This window comes from Bubalus kerabau, chromosome 20 (genome assembly GCF_029407905.1).
Source record: "Bubalus kerabau isolate K-KA32 ecotype Philippines breed swamp buffalo chromosome 20, PCC_UOA_SB_1v2, whole genome shotgun sequence".
Taxonomy (NCBI): Eukaryota; Metazoa; Chordata; class Mammalia; order Artiodactyla; family Bovidae; genus Bubalus; species Bubalus kerabau.
The window spans coordinates 11,426,060-11,445,315 of NC_073643.1; the positions used below are offsets into that span (position 1 = coordinate 11,426,060).

A 19,256-nucleotide genomic window follows, 5' to 3' on the forward strand; every position below is an offset into this window, starting at 1 on the left:
CAGTGTCTCAGTGAAACCAGTCCACAGAGAAACAGGACCGAGCACACGCAGTTCCGGCTGGGTCTGCCAGGCACAAGTTGGAGAAACCTGATGTTTCATAAATATCCATTTCTGTTGATGACTCTGTTGGCAGCCATTCCAGTAAATCAGGCTCCAGAATCAGATTTTTGGTGATCTCAGGGACTGACTTCTAATTTCCTCTTCATTTCACAAGGACCAAACCCGAATTCAAACCTGACTTGAACCCATTAGACTCCTGAGAGGGAAATGGATTACATAACAATATTATATCTGAAGTTCCCAATGAGGAAAACATAACCTAATTTTAACACTATTTCAGGACTCTAATCAGCATGATGGACAATAAAATGTGTTCTTTTTTATTGGCTTGACTGCATAACTGCTAAATATTTATAAACTAATTTGCCATCACTTCTTCCGTGATAAGAAAATACTTTTGTTCGTAATTGCCTCAATAGCTCACTCCAAGCAGAGAAAACAATGTTTGTAAAGAAGCCAGGTTTCATAATTAGAAACTAATTTATTTGTTTCAAAGCCAAGTGTTTTCCCATGCATATTACAATATTTGAATTAGCTTTAGTTCTTCCTGTCTTTATTATCAAGAGGGGGCTTTTATGTCCTGCTATGGAATTTTAGATTTTTCCATCCATCTCTTGAAGTTTACAGTGCTGTTTATTTTTATATTAAACTGCCCAGTAGCTATGGTTAAGAACATCACAAACCCCTCCTTTTTGCCTGATTATAGGATCTTTTAAGTCCATGTTTTCCAAACACTTAGTAGTAGCAGTCACATCCTACCTCTTAAATAAAACTCCATGCCTAGCAGTTTTTTAAATTTATTTATTTGACTGCACTGGGTCATAGCTGTGGCATTCAGGATCTTTTTTTTTTTTTCTATTTGTGGCACTCGAGATCTTTTTAGCTGTGACATGTGAACTCTTAGTTGCGGCACATGGGATCCTAGTTCTCTGACCAGGGATGGAACCTGGGCCACTTGCATTGGGAGCTCAGGGTCTTAGCCACTGAACCGCCAGGGAAGCCCCTGCTTAGCAGTTCTTAAACATCAGTGTTCAAGTCAGCATGGGCTCCCCTATCATCTACAGGTTACTCGGGATGCATCCCAAGACTTCTGTCTTCACGTGACTTTTCCATTCACTTACATGGTTTCTGACTCCACCAGCCACCTCCTTGCCTTTCTGATGCCTAACCGAGGCAAACCCAGCCCAGCTCCAGGCTCACACCCTGCTGGGTGCCATTCATTTCTGTGGGGAGGGGTGGGGCTGGGCATAAAGGATGGGGAGGATGGAGGTAGAGCTGAGGTTTAGGTACTCCACTGCTTTTTTTTTTTTTTTTTGCTTTTTATTTTTTTATTTATTTTTTTTTAATTTTATTTTATTTTTAAACTTTACATAACTGTATTAGTTTTGCCAAATATCAAAATGAATCCGCCACAGGTATACATGTGTTCCCCATCCTGAACCCTCCTCCCTCCTCCCTCCCCATTCCATCCCTCTGGGTCGTCCCAGTGCACCAGCCCCAAGCATCCAGTATCATGCATCGAACCTGGACTGGCAACTCCTTTCATACATGATATTTTACATGTTTCAATGCCATTCTCCCAAATCTTCCCACCCTCTCCCTCTCCCACAGAGTCCATAAGACTGTTCTATACATCAGCGTCTCTTTTGCTGTCTCGTACACAGGGTTATTGTTACCATCTTTCTAAATTCCATATATATGCGTTAGTATACTGTATTGGTGTTTTTCTTTCTGGCTTACTTCCCTCTGTATAATAGGCTCCAGTTTCATCCACCTCATTAGAACTGATTCAAATGTATTCTTTTTAATGGCTGAGTAATACTCCATTGTGTATATGTACCACAGCTTTCTTATCCATTCATCTGCTGATGGACATCTAGGTTGCTTCCATGTCCTGGCTATTATAAACAGTGCTGCGATGAACATTGGGGTACTCGTGTCTCTTTCCCTTCTGGTTTCCTCAGTGTGTATGCCCAGCAGTGGGATTGCTGGATCATAAGGCAGGTCTATTTCCAGTTTTTTAAGGAATCTCCACACTGTTCTCCATAGTGGCTGTACTAGTTTGCATTCCCACCAACAGTGTAAGAGGGTTCCCTTTTCTCCACACCCTCTCCAGCATTTATTACTTGTAGACTTTTGGATCCACTGCTTTAAGTAGGTAGAATCTTGCCCCTCTCCTTTGTATTTCTTCTTTTTCCCCAGGCCCTCACCCCATGGCCTTCTCTCTTTGAATCCATGGAAGGAATTGCCTGTTCTAGGGAACAGGGAATTAGCTGGCCAACTCTGCTCCCAACAGTTTAAGTGGAAAGAGAACAATCATTTTTGGAAGATTTGCTCATTTTCGCTGCATATGGGACAGTGCCTAACACTGAGATTTTAATTACTCCTCTTCTAGAAAACCGTATCTTTAAGGGACTATCACTATTTCATAAATACCCATTTAAAAAGGAAAAACCACTGATAGTTGGTATGTTTAGTATCATTCATTTTATTAGCAGCTTGTCTTTGAAAGAAAAGATCCATATAGTAAAGAAATAGCAAGCTGTCATGGATGATTGTTGGTAAAAAAAAAAATTAATTTTTTTTTATTTGGACCATTTTTAAAATCTTTGTTGAATTTGGTACAATACTGCTTCTCTTTTATGTTTTGGTTTTTTGGCCATGAGGCATGTGAGATCTTGGCTTCCCACCCAGGAATCAAACTTGCACCCTCTGCATTAGAAGGCGATATCTTAACCACTGAACCACCATGGAAGTGCCGACTATTTGAAAATTTAATTGGCAACATTTCTCTATAAAATCCCATTCACAAATTTGCTTTCTAAAAAAATTCCACTTGTGCATGTTGAGTTTCACATTTTTTGAAATGCTTAATTGAGCATGACTCAGTCTCATTTATCTATCTTTCCACTGAAGGACCACCTGCATCATTTTCTAAATTATTCCAGTATTACAGTATTATTACTATAATTATTTTATCATTATGATGCTTACAATTTATTATCATATTGCCATTGTGTTCTTTATGTAGACATGATAATTTTCAGTATCCTGAGTTCACTGCACAGGCATAGTTTACTAAATTAGGAATGTTATGAAAATGAAAAAGGGCTAGAATAAATGAAATTCTCCTTTGGTGTGTCAGCCTGTGTTAAGCCCAGATAGAAGGTCAACGGAAAGATTATTGAGAATCCATGAAGAAATAATGCATTCTTTGTCTTTCTCTCTCTCCCTCCGTCCCCCTTCCTCCTCCTCCATCTCTCTCTTGCACACACAGTGAGTTCTATAGTATATATCTGTATCTTCAAAGAGTAAAAATTAGCTCAGGCTGAGAAAGTAAAAATCTGCACACTCATTCATCAGGCTGGAATAACAGACACAGAAAACAGTCGGGGCCACGTTAACTGGAAGTGTGTCTCCTAAGGACAGGGAGCTGTAGAGTCACAGTAACCCCCTTTCTTGAGTGACTGCTACCCACTTATTCACTGAGAAATCTTGTCCTCTTAGATTACAGACAGTGTGAAGCTACATCAGTGAAGAATAAAACTTGCCACTCCCGCCCAGGACGCTTGAGTCCCTGTGACACAGAGAAGCAGCCTTGATTGACAGCCCACGTGCAGGGGTTCAGACAGATCCTTCCGGACACAACATTCCGTGTCTATCCTAACCCTGTGTTTAAGACAAAGGAGACGGGACCCTGGGTGCGTTGTGCTGTGCAGGCACGGATGTTAACTCCTTGACACAGCCTACTTTGCTTTAAGCCTATTAAAACTCTGCTTCCCTTTACTGCTATCTAAACTCCCTAGGATACCTGTATTTTCCTCTCTCCATTGTTGCTAAGATACTCTCGAGTTCCTCTGCTCTGTGGCCTCCCTCATGGCCACCAGTAATAATTTGTCAGATTACAGTTTTTTCCCCTGGTAGTTTTAGGATGATTGTGCTAAGACAGTCTCTATCCATCCACCCAGACCCCTTTGATGATAATTTGGGGCCAACTTTCTTTGCTGCCTGCCTAGAAAATATACATTCCAGTAGCCAGAGCCAGGCTACTTCATCAAGAAGCAGGAATGGCAGTTGACATGGAGACAGCAGGGGAGTAAGAGGCATTGCTTAGAAAAGCAGGTGGTAATTTGATTTGAAAACTCACAGAAGTTTCCCCCAACCACAAAAATAACAATCCCACAACCCCACTAGAATGTGGGACTAGGAGCTTTCACAATTCAGGGGACTCACTCCCCAAATCTGCTATGTTGTCACAGTTCACGGAACCCATTGCATGGTGCAAATATCAAGGCAACTAGTGTGCTTAGTCACTCAGTCATGTCTGACTCTTTGTGACCCTTTGGACAATTGTCTGCCAGGCTTCTCTGTCCATGGGATTTCCCCGGCAAGAATACTAGTTCAGTTTCAGTTCAGTCGCTCAGTCGTGTCCGACTCTTTGCGACTCCATGAATCGCAGCACGCCAGGCCTTCCTGTCCATCACCAACTCCTGGAGTTCACTCAGACTCATATCCATTGAGTCAGTGATGCCATCCAGCCATCTCATCCTCTGTCGTCCCCTTCTCCTCCTGCCCCCAGTCCCTCCCAGCATCAGAGTCTTTTCCAATGAGTCAACTCTTTGCATGACATGGCCAAAGTACTGGAGTTTCAGCTTTAGCATCATTCCTTCCAAAGAAATCCCAGGGCTGATCTCCTTCAGAATGGACTGGTTGGATCTCCTTGCAGTCCTAGGGACTCTCAAGAGTCTTCTCCAACAACACAGTTCAAAAGCATCAATTCTTCGGTGCTCAGCCTTCTTCACAGTCCAACTCTCACATCCATACATGACCACAGGAAAAACCATAGTGTTGACTAGATGGACCTTTGTTGGCAAAGTAGTGTTTCTGCTTTTGAATATGCTATCTAGGTTGGACATAACTTTCCTTCCAAGGAGTAAGCGTCTTTTAATTTCATGGCTGCAGTCACCATCTGCAGTGATTTTGGAGCCCAAAAAACTAAAGTCTGACACTGTTTCCCCATCTATTTCCCATGAAGTGATGGGACTGGATGCCATGATCTTAGTTTTCTGAATGTTGAGCTTTAAGCCAACTTTTTCACTCTTCACTTTCACCTTCATCAAGAGGTTTTTTAGTTCCTCTTCACTTTCTGCCATAAAGGTGGTGTCATCTGCATATCTGAGGTTATTGATATTTCTCCCGGCAATCTTGATTCCAGCTTGTGTTTCTTCCAGTCCAGCGTTTCTCATGATGTACTCTGCATATAAGTTAAATAAGCAGGGTGACAATATACAGCCTTGATGTACTCCTTTTCCTATTTGGAACCAGTCTGTTGTTCCATGTCCAGTTCTAACTGTTGCTTCCTGACCTGCATACAGATTTCTCAAGAGGCAAGTCAGGTGGTGTGGTATTCCCATCTCTTTCAGAATTTCCCACAGTTTATTGTGATCCACACAGTCAAAGGCTTTGGCATAGTCAATAAAGCAGAAATAGATGTTACTAGAGTGAGTTGCTATTTCCTTCTCCAAGGGATCTTCCTGACCCAGGGATTGAACCTGCGTCTCTTGTGTCTCCTGCATTGCAGGCAGATTCTTTACCCGATGAGCCATCAGGGAAGCCCTAGAAAGCTGCTCAACTGCAGCATCTGTTGACTGCAAAATGCTCATTGGAAATGATTTCTTTTTTGTTGTCTCTGGGACTAAAACAAACTTGTTTTTATTATTATTATTTATATACTTTGGGGCTGGGCTCGGTCTTCCTTCTGTGCATGGGCTTTCCCTCATTGCGACACGTGAGCTTCTGACTGTTCTGGCTCCTCTTGTTGCTGAGCACAGGCTCTAGGGCACGTGGCCTCAGTAGCTATGCACGTGGAGTTAGTTGCCCCATGGCATCTGGGAGCTTCCTGGACCAGGGATAGAACCCGTGTTCCCTGCATTGGCAGGCCGATTCTTAACCACTGAACCACCTCCAAACCTGGTTTGGGAAGCCCTCCAAACCTGCTTTATGTGATGTTCTTCCCAGCGAGAGCCCAAATTGGGCTTCTAATTTTCTTAAAAAAGGAACATAGTTAGTTAGTCTTTTGGCTGTCTCCAGGCACTCCTTTTACTTCTTTCTTTTCACCCACTTGGTGTAGGAAAGCGGCTGGGTGTTATCAACTGTAGTGTCTTGAAGGGTGGACGTTAGTAAGGTGAGTAAACCGGTGCAGCGTTCTGAGTCTCGGCTACCTCTACAGCTGGAACGGGAGTCTTCATCTGCATGCTTTGGGACAGAGCATTAGGAAAGAGCTTGTGGGCGTTCTGACCACAAACAGCACTTACTGTTTGTGGTGAAGCAGTTCCTGCCATGCTTTAAGAAGACGCTTGAAGAATGGCCTGGCCTATAGAGGGGTGAACATATTAGATTGTGAGTTTTCCCAGGTAGGAAGTGACTTTGCCTAACTTCTCTCGATACCATAACTGATGAGCATCATTTTCAAGCCTGGGAGATAGCCTGCAGAAAAACTAAACAAAATGTTAAAATCACCCAGAGCAGCCTGCTGTCTTCCCTCGCCATGATGCTTTATACCCTGATAGTCAGTCTGTGTCATTCACGTGATTTACAGCGTGGAGGTTATTCATCGCTGTAGTGTATCATTTCGGTCAGCGAATGGTTATTTAGTGTGGCAACCAGAATTAATTAATTGTCAGTAAAGACACAGGATTTTCAAAGGAGAAGGTCAGTCAATGTTGGCAAAACATGAAAGTCCTGGATTGTTGGAGCTGGAAGAATCGTCCAGCTCTCTCATTTGTCACCAAAGACACGGGTGTGATGAGTTACTTGCTCAGCCCAGAGCCCCAGACAGCATCCATCTATGTGTGACCTGAGGTTCCACTGGGAGAGAACTTGTGTTGGAAACTGCCTGTTCCTCGGAGCTAGAGGCACACTCAGCCAGACAGGAGGTCAGACGACTGAGGACCATAGTCCTTCCCAGCGGGACAAAAAAATCCAGTCTCCTTGCCCATGTGCATGTTGGTGTCCATTACCTGTTTTTCTTGTTGGCTTCTAGATTCTGCTCTTTAGAAATAAGACATCCTTAATGCTGTTTTATCTATCAAGTTTCATTCAACAGTAACAATATATTTATTAAGCCTCTGCTATGTGCAGGAATTGTAACTGCATGGAGGGTATGGGGTAAGCACAGCGGGAACCATGTAGCAAAGGTAAGTAATAACATAGAAACAATCTCTTAAGAGGACTTAGTCAAAAGAAAGAAAAGCGACTCACAATAAGCACGGAGTCACATACATTAGCAAAATAATTTTTTAAAGACCTTTTGAACTATTTTCAAATCAAGAGGGTTTTTTTCATGTTTATTTTTCTCCCCCCAAAATGTTGATATAAACTGACTGAACACACTAACCTCAACAGAGTCTGTGAAAACCCAATTTACATTTGGCAAAAAAAAAAAAATGGGGTGGGGGGGGACAAATCTAGTATCAGATTTAGTTCAGATTCGATACTGTCTTTTGAAGCAGCAAATGTAGCTGCTCTCTGAAGCCATCACAGAGTTCTAATTTTGGTTGCAGCTGGTTACTGCAGCCAATGAGAGAGGTAACCTTTGATGAATTTGGCAAGTTGAATTTGAAGCATTTGGGAGCATGTGTTGAAGGATCCAGTATCCTTATCAGCTATTCTTGGAAGCGGGATAAAAAGAAAGCATATTTAAATAGGAAACATCAAAGCAACTATACTCCAATCAAATTTTGTTTAAAAACAGGAACTCTTGGTGGTGATGGATATGTTCATGATCATGGTGATGATGTTCAGCCTTATTTAATAAAATTCTTATAAAGCCTACAATATTTTATAAATGTCAAACTTCATCTCCTTAAACTATAAATATATGCAGTTTATTGCAATTTATACCATACCTACCTCAATAAAATTTTTAAAAAGTGAAAAATAAAAATAGGAAACATCTTTCAGAGTTTCAAAAGTTTGTGACAAAATACTCAGTTGTCCTCCATAAAGCAATCCTGTTTAAATATTTGAATGTTAGAAGAGACCTTAGATTCAGTTTAGCTCTGGACCCTAGCCTGTCAGGCTTCGCTGGTGGCTTAGTTGGTAAAGAATCAGCCTGCAATGCAAGAGACCCAGGTTCAATCCCTTAATCAGGAAGATCCCCTGAAGAAGGAAATGGCAACCCACTCCAGTATTCTTGCCTAGGAAATCCCATGGACAGAGGAGCCTAGAAGGCTACAGTCCATGGGGTTGCCAAAGAGTCGGACATGACTTAGCCACCAAACCACCACCACCACCATCTAGCTTGTCAGTCATATTCATGGTGAGGAAGCCAAGGCCAAGGGTGGTTACATCACTTGCTCAGAGCCATACAGTGGAGTAAAAGTCATGAGCTGAAGTTCAGGTTTCCGCACAACGGGTCCGTGATCAGCACAGCCAACCTTGTTTCAGAGATCAGGGTGTTTCCGGCATCCAGATGTGAGGCCATGGCTTCTTGGGTGGACCTCACAGTCTGACTCCTCCTCCCATTTCGATCTTGCCTTTCTCAGAGCCAAGCTGTTTTCTCTCCAGTCCAGTAGATTTACCTCTACAATACATAATCCTCCTCTCTTTTTATTCCACTTTATTTTGGGCAATCATCTGTGTGGTGATCAGAGATTTCTTAGTTGCAGATAAACTAAAGGGCGTTGGATGTTTGCGAACAGCTACCCAGGCTTCGGCTGGGTTAATGCATTGATTTCAGCCCCGCAGCACAGGGTGTCGGCCAGAGCCTGGCTCAGCTGCTCTGCTCTAGAAGGGCGCTTCTGTAACGGAGCCTCGCATTAGATTACAATTATTTTTGCCTATAGCCAGCTGTTCCCCACAGATATTTTACTTTTTATGGAAGTGAGATAAAAGGGATTTTGTATTTTAAAAGATAGCTTTCTGAGGCATATCTTCAGCTTAAGCATTGAGTTTCTTTTTATTCATGGAAGTTGAAGCTGTGTCTTGAAAAATGAGTAGAAGGAATATCATCTCCAGGATAAATCATGTTATTAGTGTGTGATGCCTTTTGGGGTGAACCCTGGGGGCGGGGTACACTCTTGGCCACAAGTGAATTTCCAACTTCAAATCATTTTTTGAGTTATAAATTAAAGCAACTTGAGTATTTTCTCTCTATATGCCAGACAGTGTGCTTAGGGGTGTATTATCAACTTAATCCTCACCTCAATCCTGTAAGATTGATGTTGTCAATTGAATCACCTCCTCCATTTCACAGATGATGGAAATAGAGGCTTGGTAAGTGGAAGTAACTGCCCTAGGAGATGCAAGGAGTCTGAATCCCAGCCCTGGGTCTTTACTGTAATATATATGGCCTCTTGTGATTTGACAGTTGTGCCTACAAAATAGAACAGTAATCATCTTTGCTTTCTCCCAAAGAAATGTTTTCCGTCGCCTTAGGATGAGGTGTTTGTATCCGCTGAGACATCATTAGGTGTGTAGGCCCAGGTATTAGATATCAAATAGTGGTTCTTTCACACCTAGGGAAAGCACTTGTAATCATCTATTTTTAAACTGCTCAGCTATGTCCTTCATCATGATCTTGTTAATAATGCCAGGCCGCTTAGGAGTTATCAGTCATGAAATTTCATCATAGAAGCTTTCCAGGGTCCCTCACCTGCTGAAACACCAACTTTGCTTAATTAAAAATTTATTCTCCAAAGAAACAGCTCTATGTGTTTTTTAGTCAGTTAATAATGAAACTAATTATCATGGTTGGCTGCAGCTTTGGCTCCAGCTATTTAAATATGGGCATTTGTAGGTTTGTGTTCCCTGGCAGCATCAGAAAGGCACACTGTTAGCTAAGCAGATGTGTTTTGGGGAGGGTCTGCCCACTCCATTTCTGTTTAACCCTTTTGGAGGACAGTGTCTGTGTCCAGCCTCTGCTGGGAGACAGAGCATTTGGTCTCCAGAAGCCTATCAGCTCAGCAGGGTGTTTTTATTTTAATGTTGCTGAAGTAGGATGGAGAATGCCCCACCCAAAATGTACTTAGCAATTTAATAGCAGGTTAGAAAGGATTTCCCTAAGGGCAAGCAACTTAAAAAAAAAAAATACATGGCTGGAAATATTACTAAATGAGAAACATTTTATTTTTTTAAATTTTATTGAAGTACTGTTGATTTTCAGTGTTGTGTTCATTTTTGCTATATAGCAGAGTGATTCAGTTACACATACTCTTTTCCACTGGGGTTTATCCAGGATATTGAAAATATTATAGTTCCCTGTACGACACAGTAGGACCTTATTGTAGTATCCATCCTCTACACTAGTTTGCATCTCCTAATCGCAAACTCCCAGTCCACCCCTTCCCGCCCCTCTCCCTCCGCAACCACACGTCTGTTCTGTCTGTGAGTCTGTTTCTGTCTCACAGGTTCATTTGCATCATAGATTCCACATGTACGTGACATCATATGGCAATTGTCTTTCTGACTTACTTTGCTTAGTATGATATTCTGTAGGGCCATCCATGTTGCCACAAACGGCATTATTTCATTCTTTTTATGGCTGAGTTATATTCTATTGTGCATATGGACCACATCTTCTTTATCCACTCACCTGTCGATGGACATTTAGGTTTCCACGTCTTGGCTATTGTGACATTGCTGCTGTGAATATAGGGGTGCGTGTATCTTTTCAAATTATAGTGTCGTCTGGGTATATGCAAGTGGCATTGCTGCGCCATGTGGCAACTCCATGCTGAGGTTTTTGAGGACCCTCCATACTGTTTTCCATAGTGACCGCACCAATTCACATTCCCACCAACAAAGTAGGAGGGAGGAGCATTCTCCTTCTGTTGTAGTCTCTCTTGGATCAGTCAGAGATGCCTGAACTTGTCTGAGTGGCGTTAAATTGTTCTTTATCAATGCAGATTTCTTCCTTGTGAATTCCTCAAGCCCTCTCTCCCTCTCTTTTTTAATATTTAGGGTCTTGCTGGAAGAATGTGATGAGAACTGACTCATTTGAATCTTGTCATATCTGAATGGTAAAGAATGAGGACTGCTCATCTTTGGCCACTAGATCTGGAGTTAGTCTTTTTATTGCCGTGCTCTGAGGCATGCAGGTGGGGTCTTAGTTCCCAGTCCAGGGATCAAACCTACGCTCCCTGCAGTGGAAGCACAGTGTCTTCACCATGGACCACCAGGGAAGTCCCTAGATCAGGAGTTTTAAATTCTGGACTGGGCTTTTGGAGTTCCTGAAATCAGCTAAATTTTACAGTATTTTTTTCTTTATGTGCCAGGGTAAAACTGACCCAAAGGAAAAAAAAAAAAAAGGTTAAGAGACATTTCATTAAATTTTCAGTGTGATTCACGATCCTCAGTAATTCTTAAATGTCAGTGTCCTTGATCAATAACGTTTCCGGGGTGCCTATTGTTTCTGCTGCCTCCCTTTCAAAGGTTAGTGAGGAAATGAAGCAGCAGTTCCCAAACTGGACATCAGGGCTTCTGGAAGTTCCTGCTGTTAGAAACAGTAAGTATGTCAATTTGAAAAAGATTAATACATCAAATCATTACAAGCATTCCCCCATCCCCACCCTCTCCACCAAGAAAGGAATTCAGCAGATGCACTCTGAGTGGGAGGCTCTTAGGAGAGATTAGATGAGAGAGCTGCCATGACTCAGTCACTCATGCTTCTTGGCACTCTTTTGAACCCAGTTATCTGCCAAATTGATGTAAATAGATTCAATCTGAATCTATCCATTGTTTGGCTTATATGCATAACTAGAACAGAGGAAATAGCCAATGTTGCAATCCAAGATATGAGGAGCTCAAAAAGAGTGACATTTCTCTAAATTCACACCAATAAAAATCTTCCCTCAATTCCTAAAAATGTATACTTATGTGTACAGTTACATATATGCATATACATACATATGCAGACACACGTGTATATGTATATATGTGTGTAAATGTCATCTGATACATATACCTATATATAGTAACTGCAAAATTTCTCATCTGAGCCCATGCTCATTTGAGAATGAAAAGGAAGGTTATTAATAATTATACTAGAGTAACTGGCATTAGTAAACATATGTGGCCACCTTATACATAAATGCAATATTTGCTCAATTATTTTGGAAAAAAAAGTTTTAGAAATGAGGGGGTTAGATTTTAATCTTAATTTTGTGCCCCTCTGAACAATATGTAATAGATAAAAATAAAGATTAGAAGTAAATAAATACATTCCAAAGTTTAAGAGAGGGAAATAATGATGTTTATATCCAATGCGGTTGTTTATTTCAAAAGAAGAAAGCCTATCTATAATCTACAATGTGTTTTTTTTGTGGATAAGGGCTCAGTGAGTAGCAGGAATCCTTTTTGTCTTAACTCATCAATTAGAAACAAAACACAAAAATTATCAAAACCGGCCAGTTGATTTATAATGCATAAGGTATAATATTTCTTAAACATCAAGTCAAAAAGCATTTAGAAAATCTGTCTTGGCACTTTAAGATGCCTTTAATGCAATGCCTATTTTAGTCTCATTTGCTCCCCAAGCTCAACATTTTGAAAGATATTTATTCACCAATCATTATTTTTTTCTCATATAGTTAAACAGAAAGCAAATGAAACATCATGTGTCATTTGTTAAATAGGAAAAAGTAAAATTGGTCCAGATATATTATGAACATTGTTAAATATTGCATTTGAAAGATTACTGTAGTATAATCAATAATATGTTCAGGGACTTCCTTGGCAGTCCAGTGGTTAAGACTCCACAGTTCCACCACAGGGGGCATGGGTTTGATCCCTGGTTGGGGAACTTAAGACCCTGCTGCATGCCAGAGGTATCAGTGAAAAAATAAACTATCTTTTAAAATAATAATATAGGGACTTCCCTGATGATCCAGTGGTTAAGAATCTGCCGTGCAAAGCAGGAGACATGGGTTCAACCCTCGGTTGGGGAACTACGATTCCCACATGCAGCAGAAAAACTAAGCCCATGTGTTACAATAGGAGATCCCAAGTTACACAACAAAGACCCCACACAAGTAAATAAATTTAATAAGTAAATAAAAAATAATATATTCACTCAAAATATACTTTTCTTCCTAAAAATCACTTGCTTAATCATCTTGCGTAAAAAACAGCACACAATGCTTAGTTTAGCAATACTCCTAAAGGGGAAGGTTCTCTCTGTCTTTCTGCAAGGATTTCAGGGGTTCCAGGTGCTGCGAACAATGATCATAATCTGAGTTAAGAAATGGACCCTGAGTGAGAGCAGGCGGCCAGGGGGAACAGAGGAGGGAGCTGCCACTTGGTATTAATATCTCATCTTTGATGTGATGAGAATCCCCTTAAAAAAGATGGAAAGGTACCTCCCTGAACCCAGGATTCCCCCTGCCATCTTCTGCTCTGAGACAGCTTTAGATTAGAACACAAGATGCAGGGAAACCGGATCTGTTTCTTACATGGGAACAAAGGGAAGTCTCAGGTTTCTCCGAGTCGTTGCTGATAAACCCGGAGCACAGCTTCTAGACAAAGGACGAAGGCACCCTGGCTGTCTTCAAGTTATAGCCTAGAAATCGGTGCTCTGCCACTGTGTGGAGTCTGGACCCCCAGGCCTTTGCAAATGACGCCCGCCTGGACCCGGGCTCCCCGGCTGCGATGAGCTCACCTCGCCCACTTGCTGCGTGCTGTGTACTGAGTTCTGGGCCTGCCTTCACATTCAGAGCTGCTCCTGTTGCTTTCCATTACACTTTCTACAGAAACCCAGGTCAGAAAGGCAGAGTCATCGCGGCACCCGTGGTCACGCCCAGTTGGACTGCACTTAAGGACTGTGTCTTGTCTCCTAGGCAATTTGGGGTACGGAAGCCTGAACACTGTCAGCTAGATGGGGCAGTTCCAGGAATTTTTTTGGCATGTGGAGTCCTCCCTAGTCGTATCAACACCCAGTTGGTTCTTCATGTAAGGTACAATAGTGGGGGAGTGGAAACACTTTCAGTTACACAGCATCATTTGGTGGAGACAGATGCCATCTGTCGTAGACACTGCCATGTGTGAGGACGTATGACATATCTACTTGGTCTCCATAAAAGCCCTGGGGATTGGAGATTGGTGGTTGTTTTTCAGTTGCTAAGTCATGTCCAACTCTTTGTGACCCCATGTACTGCCACACACTAGGATTTCCTGTCTTTCACTATCTCTTGGTGTTTGCTCAAACTCTTATTCATCGAGTCGGTGATGCCATCCAACCATCTCATCTTCTGTTCTCCCCTTCTCCTCCTGCCTTCTATATTTCCCAGCATAGGGATCTTTTCCAATGAGCTGGCTCTTCGCATCAGGTGACCAAAGTATTGGAGCTTCAGCTTCAGCATCAGTCCTTCCAATGAGTATTCAAGGTTGATTTCCTTTAGGATTGACTGGTTTGATCTCCGTGCTGTCCAAGGGACTCTCAAGTCTTCTCCAACACCACAATCCAAAAGCATCAGTTCTTCATCGCTCAGTCTTCTTTATGGTCCAATTCTCACATCCATACATGACCACTGGAATTAGTAGCACCCAGTTAATAGGCAAGCAAGACACAGCTCAAGAATAATAGAGCCAGTGGGTAGAAGATGCGGCAATCAGCCTCTTGTCTGTCTGATTACAGAGCCTGTGATTTTTCTATTAGGAAACACAAACTCAGATTTAACACCAGAAGGCTAATTTGAAGTCTCATTGAAGTATTCTTTCATACCATTTCATCTTGCTTAATTCCTTTAAATATTTGAGATAATTATGGTGAAATGTATTAAACTGGAGACCAATTTATAGCAGAGCATTTTCTAAGCCAAATGTGCTTGGGAATTCAAGGCTCAGTTAGGGTCACTGTGGAAATAATAAACTAGACCCTCTTTTTTTTTTTTCTTTCATTTTCTCCTAAAATATCCTTCGCCCATAGTTATCCATTTGATCTCAGCCATCTGGTGGTGCAGCCGGCAAAGGAAAATGTCAAATTCAACAGAATGAGTAGTACTGCCGGAGCTGAATCATAATTTAACTTTTTTTTCCTCTGCCCTACAGGATATTTAAACAGTAATATTACTTAATAATACTTCCTAAGTTATTATCAATTCCCTACAAAACATTGCCATTTCCTCAAAATGGAAAGGCAGGCACGAGGGCCAAGAGTCAAATATTCTGCCCTAATAGCCAATGACATCTACATTCACGAGTTAACATTTACTTAATTGCTGAGGCAGTCATGCTAAGTGCACAGTCTGACACATTATCAGGTGTTTAAAAAAAAAAAAAAAAAGATAATTTCTGAGGGAAAAAAAAAAAAAGCAGATCTATAAAACCAAGAGACACGACTCTGCTAACATCATTATCTGACTCTCATTTTTAAAATCTTCGTTTGATCAGGTTGGCAGGATGGTTAGGGGAATACTGCTTGATATAAGGGTGTATTCTGTGTAATTTTTGAAGGGAAGTTGGGGGCTGGATTCTGTTTGCTTCTCCTCTCGTCACATAGCCATTCTCTTCTGACTCCACAAACTGCGTCTCTCAGCTTCCTTTGTCCTGTGGTTTCCAGGTGGGTTTTGTCCATGGAAGGCGTCAGCAGCAGGAGGGCAGAGGAACAGAGAGCGGAATCTCTTCAGCCTGGCCTCCCTCCCTGTGCAGATAGCTCTCCAGGTGGCCCCGAAGGCTGCTAGGAACACTGGCTCCACCCCGACACCTGCACGCTGAGGGGAGAACGTTCTTTCTGTGGTTAGGCTCTGGGGGTCTCCCTCTCCTGTCTTTTTTTTGCTGCACCAAGTCTTCGTTGTGGCATGTGGGATCTAGTTCCCTAACCAGGGATCAAACCCAGGCCTTCTGCATTGGGAGCGTGGCGTCTTAGCCACTGGACCACCAGGGAAGTCCATCCTGGTGTCTTAACTTGCCTACTAGTTTGGCAATGCTCTGTTTATTAATATCTCTTCAAGTGAATCACTGCAGTGGAATTCTGTTGCCTGCCAGGATCCTGAGTTGGGGGTGGGGGTGCTGGAGAGAGATTAGTAGAAGACCCCTGACTTAGTTCTGATCCTTGTTGGCTATGTGTCCCTAAACAATCTAGGGATTCCTTATGCTTTACTTTCATCTTCTGTAAACTGAGTCATAATGGCACTGCTCCTCAAGTGCTTAACTCAGTGATGTACAAGCCAAAAGGTTATTATAAGTAAGCTTGGAGGAAGAAAGGGAAATGAATGCTTGTTCTCCTGGTTTGAGTTTATGCGAACGAGGCCTATACTAACTTAGCATATGACCTGAAAATGTTGCCTGTTGATAAATAACTGCTCATTTGTGTGTGTGTGTTTAGGCGCCAAGCTGTGTCCAACTCTTTGCGACCCCATAGACCGCAACATGCCAGCCCTCCCTGTCCCTCACCATCTCCCAGAGTTTGTTCCACTGAACCACTCATATCTATGTCTAAATATCAGGATGCAGTCGGGCTGAGAGTTTCCAAAGAGATGGTTTGATTCCTGTCTTTTGCAAATCATGATATAGTCCTTGAATCTCCAGATTTTGCTCGTTTTTCTCCATAATGCCCTACCTTGGGTTATCTTACTGGAAACAAGCTTGGTGAACCCCAGGTCACATACACAAGGCATATTCTCCAAGCGCTTAGTAATAACATGGTAATAGCAACGAGCCAGCATGTGTGTGTCAAAAATACGCCTAGCAGCCCAGTCTGTCATGTTTGGAGGAAGCACTATAGCATATATATACCAGCAAAGGGACTGACAGCAGAATGAGATTTAATCCCCAGTTTATGAGACATTCTGTGTGCAATCCTGTGCCTTCTTAGCCCTCAGCAACCCCAGCTTCATCGCCCTGAGCTGGCTGGGCCAGGAGGTCTCCAGGTCCCTTGTTCCCACTCAAGGTGAACAATTTCAGACTTGCAGTGGGGAGAAGGGAGGGCAGGGCAAGAGAGAATTTTTTTTTTTTTTATGTGTATCATTTTTAAAGTCTTTTTTTTTAAACTTTTTTACAGCTTCTTCCGTTTGGGCTGCATCAGGTCTAGCTGCATTGTGCGGGATCTTTCTTTGTGGTGCACTGACTCTCTGGTTGTGTCACGTCGGCTCCAGAGCACACAGGCTCAGTCGTTGCGGTGCACGGGCTTAGTTTCTCGGAGGCAGGTGGGCTCTCAGTTCCCAGACAAGGGATCGATCCCACGTCCCCTGCAGTGCAAGGTGGATTCTTAACCATGGGGACCAGAGGAGTCCCCGTTTTCAAAGTCCTGATTGAATTTGTTACAATACTGCTTCTGTTTTCTGTTTTGGTGGTTTGGCTGCAAGGCATGTGGGATCTTAGGTCCCTAACTAGGGAGGGAACCTGTACCCCCCACATTGGAAAGTGAAGTCTTAACCACTAGACCACCAGGCGAGTCCCTAAGAAGAGATTTAGAAAAGCCAGGAATCCCAGATATGTGCTGTAGGAGGGCAAGTAGGTGAGGGCCAGCATTCTCATTGGCTTTTTTTTTTTTTAGGCCAAGTGACAATCAAGACATACAAGCAAGCCCACAGTTATGTCCCAAAGACACGGGGCTTCAGAAATCTGATTTGTTTTCCCAGATGCCTGGCCAAGTGCTAGCAGACCGGTTTGAGCATACCAGACAGTGTCTGAGGGTTTTTCTGCCCTTCCCACTCCCTTTTTCAGCTCCTTTCCATATCTCCTCTTTATTTAGGCCTCCCTGCACCCATCCCAACACTATCAGGTAAAACTGGAAGCTGCGATGTGCCCACTTGACTTGCTGCTGGAAGGAACTTTTTCCAGAGGCAAAAGGGACAAGAAAAAACAGTTGGCATCTGGTCAGCTTTGTCTTTGTTCTGCTGTGATGGTGATCAGTTGCTTTTCTTTGGCCATCCCTCAAGCATGGGCAGGGCTGGGGCATTCTGTTCTGAGTGTATTGCTGCTTTTTTTCCCCCATACTGTGTAGCATGCAGAATCCTAATTCATTGATCAGGGATCAAGCCCAGACTCCCTGCTTTGGAAGGTGAAGTCTTAGCCGTTAAGTCTTAATCACTGGGCAACCAGGGAAGTCCTGCTTCCTCATTCTTTTTCTTCAGGTCTCTGTTTGTGGGCTTATTTTCTGTCATGTGGCATTGTAAGATTCCTTTAGGGCAAATACAGTGAGGGTGGTTTTTCGTCAACATCACTGATAAATGTTCTTGAGGCACTGAATGCAGAATACCAGGCTGGACCCAGATGTGTAAGAAACGCTTCCTTTTCCAAGGATGAGCAGGGGCAGGGCAGTCACACGTCTCGGTCTCTGGGATGTTTCTTACAAGAGGGATCTTGGTCTATCCTAAAACCCCTTGAGAAGAGGATGGTCCCAGATTTACAGATAAGGAAAATGAAGTCAGAGAGGAGAGATGTCCCCCTCCGCCCCCCACACAAGGTGTGATGTGTCAGATCCCATCAGCCACAATATGAAAGGAAAAGTAAGAGGCTTAAACGATAAGAATTCAAAGCAGAAGTATTCATTGAAAGGGCTTCTCTGCTGGCTCAGTGGTAAAGAATCCACCTGCAGAAGCAGGAGACCCAGGTTTGATCCCTGGCTCAGGAAGATCCCCTGGAGAAGGAAATGGCCACCCACTCCAGTATTCTTGCCTGGGAAATCCCATGGACAGAGGAACCTGGTAGACTACTGTCCATGGAGTCATAAAAGAGCTGGACATGACTTAATGACTGAATTCATTGAAAACCAAGGTCCAGCAGTGATCTTCAAAGTGTGGTCCCCAGACCAGCAGCATCAGCAGCCCCCTGGGAACTTGTCAAGATGGCACATCCCAAGGCCCAACCCAAACCTGCCAAATCAAAACCTCTGGAGGCTGGAGCCCAACAATCTGTGTTTTAACTTGGTCATTTTAACCAAGTGATTCCAGAGACAGGAGAATGTTGAGAACCATTGTCAGGGGAAGCAGGGCAGGGAAGCAGGTGCTCAGAGATGGAGATGTGATGAGGAGGCAGGACTGAGTGGCAGACTTTGAGAATTCAAAGCTTTGAGAAGGGACTGCAGGGTGGACCCGGTTTAGCTCACTCTCAGCGCAACCTGGTGTGCTGCCAAAGATAGACCGCGAGGCCTCAACTGGTTCTCTTAGACCCGGAGTATCGGCATCATCTCGTTACAGTGAATTCAGCAGGCAGCAAAGGGTGTGACCGTCAATATAGCTCGTGTTCTATTTGGGTGC

General features: G+C 42.9%; 1 protein-coding gene across 16 annotated transcripts in view; it reads left to right on the top strand.

The window, feature by feature from the left end:
• The window catches only part of ARPP21 (cAMP regulated phosphoprotein 21), a 165,353-nt gene that overhangs the window by 133,705 nt on the left and 12,392 nt on the right, over positions 1 to 19,256 (top strand). The window lies entirely within an intron of this gene.